Raw genomic sequence first — 6459 nt, 5'->3', positions numbered from 1 at the left:
TCGAACTCACCTACTTGCGTGCCTGCGGAAAACTACTGAAATATCGAATGTGTTCATCGCGTTGTTTTAAATTGTTATTTTATGCCAAATAAATAAACAAATAGACTCTACGGACATTTCTTCGTGTTGTCATACGCTGTTATGTTTATGTTCTTCACAAACTATATAAATAAAGAATGCTTTCATTGTCGTTTTATGTAAATAAACTACTGAATTATCGTATGTGTTCATCGCGATGTTTTACACTGTTATTCGACGTTATTTTATGCCAAATAAAAAAACAAATAGACTCTACGGACTTTTCTTTGTGTTGCTTATACGCTGTTGTGTTTATGTACCTCATAAAATATATAAATAAAGAATGCTTTCATTGTCGTTTTATGTAACTAAACTAATGAAATATCGTATGTGTTCATCACGTTGTTTTACACTGTTATTCTACGTTATTGTATGTCAAATGAATAAATAGGTCAGAAAAATTATTTCTTTTTAGTTTTTTGTTACTACTCTAGAGTCTAGACTATAAGTTTATTCATTGGCGTGATAAATATCCTCTTATTAAAAATATATAATGGTCCCCAATAAAACTACTCAACAACTAGTGTTCCGCTAGTATGGGGGCGAAACGACCAGGTGCGAAACGACCAGGGCGGAAACGTCTTGGGGGCGAAATAACTAGGGTGCGAAAAAACTTGGGCGCGAAACGTCTGTAAATCGAATAACCCACGGCCGGAAGTTTAGATGCGTAGGGATTAAATCACGAGTGCGAAGCACGAGTGATTTGAAACCACGCATCTAAACTTTCGGCCGTGGGTTATTCGACAACAAACTATAACGTACACGAATTATTTCGATTCTAACACGATATTTACGAAAGATTTATAGAATGTATCTTATTTTTCTTGCATACTTTTTTATGTGAAGCTCCGCCCATAAAAAATAGATTTCGGCTGTTCTGTCGATCAGATCTCCGCCCTCAATAACAGCCAAACTGGATGGAAAAAAAACCCATTTCATTTCTCACGTTTGGTTAAATAAGAACAACAACAACTTGCGTAAACTAACATGTTTTCATTGTACACTTAAAATTAACGCAAGAGTGTTACATCTACAAGAAAATCCGCGATAAGAGCACATTGCTCCGATTCGAACTTCAGCCATTTTAGCAGGAGACGAACACCGTGGGAAATTGGGTCAATTTTACGCAATTCTGTTCATAGCATAGTATTTTGTCACGTGACTTTCATTCATAAAATACCGGATTATTACGCTGGTGAAAAATGTATCGGCATGTTTTGTTTTGCTACAGCGCGTGCTTTCAGTGTATAAGCTCCGCCCATAAGTTATTGCAGAATAACCCACGCTTGATTTCCTTCTTTGTCTATAGAAAACAAGTCACGTGCCGTGTTAGAATTCGAATTAGTTTTGCTTTCGTCGGTCATTGTTGCATATTTATGTACGCTAAAATATTTAACCTTACTGTTGTGGTTACACTGCACTATTGTCATTGTCGAAAAAGGGAGCTGAAAATATTTGGGGCTGTGAACTTTAAAAATATTTTAAAGGTTTAAACTTTTGCACCAAAACTAAGAATTCAACTTCAAAATGGCGTCCACAATTGTCGAAATTTTAGATTCTCATATAAGGTCGAATTTTTCCTGGTTTCTGATTGGCTGAATCTCGTATTGGCCGACCTTTTTCCGTATTGGCCGTGTTTTTTCCATATTGGTCGACTTTTTCTCGTATAAGGCGAGTTTCGAGCTTTATTGGCGAGGCTCAACTTGTATTGGGCGAACAAATTGAACACATTATCGTCTAATATTATTAAGTTAATTAATAATAGTCTATATAAATCATCTGACCCTAGGGCGTGAACAGTTTTAAACCAGGGGCATCATTTGAAAAACTTGGTATAGGCACGATGCTAAACATAAAAAAGTTAACTCCAGAACCTGGCAGTTTCCGATATTTTATTTTAATTAAATATAATGTTTTAGCTCTGGTGATCTATACATTCAGCGGACCGGAGCTATTTGAACAACTTTGAAAAAGGGTCATCCGATTACCATTTCCTGTGAACTTTTGTTAAAATCTGCTTACCGAATAAGGAGGAGTTGTCTTTGCATGAAAAGTTGACACAAGACGCACGAGGGACAAAAGGCAGTCCCAGAATACCTCAACATTTGGATTGACCAGGTGAGATTAAACATTTTTCCGTGATACAAACGCGTTTACATACATAATGAGCGATAAGGTAAAACGGTTATTTGTGTGGTTCTAACATCTCTAAAAATAGGGTTGTAGGTCGGCTAAACTTGTAATTGTATTGGGCTTTTTATACGTTATTTATTGTCCACTTTTATAACATTGTTCGCAAACAGCAATCGTCTAAGCCTCTTGAATTAAACGTAAAAGTAAATTGAGAAAACATGATCAAATTAAGGAAATATTATCGAAAACTCAACCTAAAATTCGGATAAAAAGGTTCGGAACCAAAAAATTAGGGTATGTCGGATAAATGGAAATAATTAATTGTTTAAAGGCTAAGGAATAAGTACACTTAATTCAATGAAATACGTATAAATAGAGTTTCGAAAATCTTTCATAATGACAATTCGCATCGCACATGACCGGTGTAATAAATATTTGTTTATACTAAATGCTAACACATTTACATATTTTACTACGAACAGACATATATACATATTGTTATTTGATTTAGTAAATATGACGTGTATTCAGAACAAACGACAATATAAGTACTTTTTAACTGTATAACACATCGCTTAAAATAATTTCTTTGTTATTTAGAGTTAGATATGTTAATGTTTGGCTCTATTTTTTTTTATTTTCTGTTTCAGATTTGTATCAACATGGGCAATAATTCAGGTATGTCGAACTATAATTTAGCGTTCAAATATTAAATGAAATACAGGCTGTCATAATGATTTTGTATTCCCATCCCAAAAAACAAATTGTTGGAGGACACACACAACTTAATTTAAACCTACACACGACCTTTTATGGCACTACCTTAAGTGAATGAATTCGCAAATACTAAAAAGTATGAGCTTTTATTGAGCTGACACACCTACACACGGCCTTTTTATGGCAATAATTTAAGCTCCAAAATATCCGTCTTGCGTCTGAACTACATTAGTATCAACTTTAAAACCCGTATTTAGAAACATAGTGTTTTTTTCTAATTAATCGATTATTTTTAATTTTATTGAATTACTATTTTGCTTAAGAAATCAAGTTGACCCCTCCTCCCCCGCAACCAAATCAAAACGAGATCGAATACCTTTTACACGTGTGCGCATGTTTTTATCGTTTTGATGTATATATAGGGTAAGGGGACACAAACAAACGTGATAAACAGGATGCTGGTACAAGGCAAGGCTCTACGATACAAGCTGATGGAAGGACCGCAATACCAAATGATTCTACAAAAATGCCTGAACCCAGACCAAATGCCGAAGGATCTTCCAGATCCAGCATTAGGACCGTCCCAGTCTAATCGCAAATAAAACTCTGACATTTTATAGATTAATGAATAAAATTACCTGTATCATGCACACGCACTCGGGATGAGCTGCCCCCCCCCTTAGCGGTAACGCCACTCTACCAAATGCTACAATAAGAAAACAAAAAAGTTAGTCAATTTATAATATATATATATATATATATATATATATATATATATATATATATATATATATATATATATATATATATATATATATATATATATATATATATATATATATATATATATATATATATATATATATATATATATATATATATATATATATATATATATATATATATATATATATATATATATATATATATATATATATATATATAATAGTACATGTATATTGCACACGCACTCGGCATGAGCTTTAACCCCCCCTTATATATATTCAGTGTATGTTGTAAACAAACCAAGCAAGTACAATTTAGTACTGTAATACGATATTGTAATTTTTTGCTGCTGCCCTCTCAAAACCATTAGAAACCTTTTTTGTTTTCTTATTGTGTATCGCAAGTGGACACTTTGAATGGTTTTGGGAGGGATTATGATAGGGAGTGTGGCGGATGGGTTTGCGCTAGGGGAAGCTTATGCCGAGTACCTGTGCTCTTAATGCGCATGTTACTTATTCCCATGGTATTCCTAATCAAAAATGAAATGTTTCCAAAAAAAATGAGCAATTAAGAATTCTCAAAAATTCCAAGATCCCAACCATCAATCCTTTTTCCTATTTTTTTTATAACTTTGTAATTACAAATTGTACTCTTACAATTATAAAGCAATACTTTTTTGGTAAGATAAATGAGATGTAACACGCAGAACAAAGAAAAAATAAGCACACAAGTTTTGTTGTCCATTTTCAAAAACCTAGAAACAAATACCAATACTTAGTCATTCATACTTTAAAAATATATTTTCAAAAAATAAAGAGGAAAAATGCAAACTTTGAGTTTGATGTTTCCTTCATCGAAACAATAAAAAACGATTGTAGTCTCACCGCATAAATCTAAAGTTTCACCTTCACTTGCATGGCTACCAAAGTTTGCACAAATGAAAATGTAAAAACATGCTGCAGTTTAGATGTTTAGATGTTGCATTTACTTTTGATATGTATTGTTTTTAAATGCAACTATCATAAACTGCCTACACGTATGAATAATATGTAGTACATAGTTTGTAAATGAAAGCAATCGAGTCCAAAATAGTTCACATTGCTCACTTCATATTGCTCAGTTCATATTGATCAGTTCATATTGGTCAGTTCATATTGGTCAGTTAATATTGGTCAGTTCATATTGGTAAGTTCATATTGCTCAGTTCAAATTGCTCAGTTCATATTGCTCAGTTCATATTGATCAGTTCTTATTGCTCGGTTCATATTGCTCAGGTCATATTGCGTAGTTCAAATTGCTCTGTTCAAATTGCTGAGCTCATTTTGCTCAGTTCATATTTGTCAGTTCATATTGGTCAGTTCATATTGCTTAGTTCATATTGCTCAGTTCAAATTGCTCAGTTCATATTGCTCAGTTCATATTGCTCAGTTCTTATTGCTTAGTTCATATTGCTCAGATCATATTGCTCAGTTCAAGCTGCTCGGTTCAAATTGCTCAGTTCATATTGATCGGTTCATATTGCTCACTTCATATTGCTCACTTCATATTGCTCTGTTCTTATTGCTCAGTTCGAATTGCTCATTTCATATTGCTCAGTTCATATTGCTCAGTTCATATTGCTCAGTCAATATTGGTCAGTTCATATTGCTTAGCTCGAATTGCTCAGTTCATATTGCTCAGTTCATATTACTCAGATCATATTGATCATATCATATTGCTCAGTTTATATTGCTCTGTTCAAATTGCTCAGTTCATATTGCTCAGATCATATTGCTCAGTTCATATTGCTTTGTGCAAATTGCTCAGTTCATATTGCTCAGATCATATTGCTCAGTTCATATTGCTCTGCTCAAATTGCTCAGTTCATATTGCTCAGTTCTTATTGCTCAGTTCATATTGCTAAGTTCATATTGCTCTGTTCATATTGATCAGTTCATATTTATCACCTGAGCATTTATAATCAGAACTACATAGTATGCATATAAAATAGTTCAAATGCGCAAACGTTTGTTGCAATATATGAACATGATGGATAGTTCATCATCAACGAATATCTTAACAAACAATATGTTTACATGGCACCTATACAGACCACACAAACCTTGGAATTTAAAATACATTATATAATGTATAAGGCATGGGAAATTTTGACTTGGTGAAAATGGTATTATTAACACATGTTTGAAATCGTTTCCATGTCATTTAATGTATTTATTTAGTAAATTACAATAACTTGATATTTGAAATTGTCTTAAATTATCATAATGGTAAAAAAACGAATGGAAAAGTTTGTTGAACACGAGAATCGAACCACGGTAAAAGTGCATTTTTTAACGAAATTCTCGTTTTATGTTCGGGATTTTATAATCTCGAAATTTCATTACGTGAATGTTCTTTGTAGTGCACGAAATGGTTACGATGACATCATGTACATTCATGAAATAAAATTACAATTTCATTATGAAGCAAAATATTGCTAATTACGTAGACATGTACTGAAAATACATTTTCGTTCACGAGTAAAAATCGATTGAAAATGATAAGATTATAAATAAGGCGATACAAACGCTAAACAATTGAATAATTTGGAGTGTAAAGGTTGTTGTCGTAAATTCGACACAGGTGACAACACGTGGATCGCTTATAGTAAGTGTAAAAGCAAACGGCTATATTTTAGTCCGAATCGCCGAGAAGACATACCACCTGGTCTAACTTGTTGCTTTCTTTTTTTATTGTTAAATTTTGTTACAGTTATTATAATGTAGCAGTTTATTTCCGATCTGAAAATAATAGTAAAGGAGCTAC

At 33.0% G+C, this 6459-nt stretch overlaps 1 protein-coding gene and 1 long non-coding RNA gene across 3 annotated transcripts in view; one reads left to right on the top strand and one right to left on the bottom strand.

Moving 5' to 3' along the window:
* LOC127856511 (radical S-adenosyl methionine domain-containing protein 2-like) overlaps positions 1-6459 on the bottom strand; it is a 227848-nt gene that overhangs the window by 65526 nt on the left and 155863 nt on the right. The window lies entirely within an intron of this gene.
* On the top strand, positions 2126-3390 carry LOC127856538 (uncharacterized). The gene is made up of 3 exons (XR_008038105.1): positions 2126-2196; positions 2862-2889; positions 3351-3390. It is a non-coding gene; the product is annotated as an uncharacterized LOC127856538 (long non-coding RNA).

Source organism: Dreissena polymorpha, chromosome 13, assembly GCF_020536995.1.
Source record: "Dreissena polymorpha isolate Duluth1 chromosome 13, UMN_Dpol_1.0, whole genome shotgun sequence".
Lineage (NCBI taxonomy): Eukaryota > Metazoa > Mollusca > Bivalvia > Myida > Dreissenidae > Dreissena > Dreissena polymorpha.
This window is presented reverse-complemented; position numbering and strand designations above follow the sequence as displayed.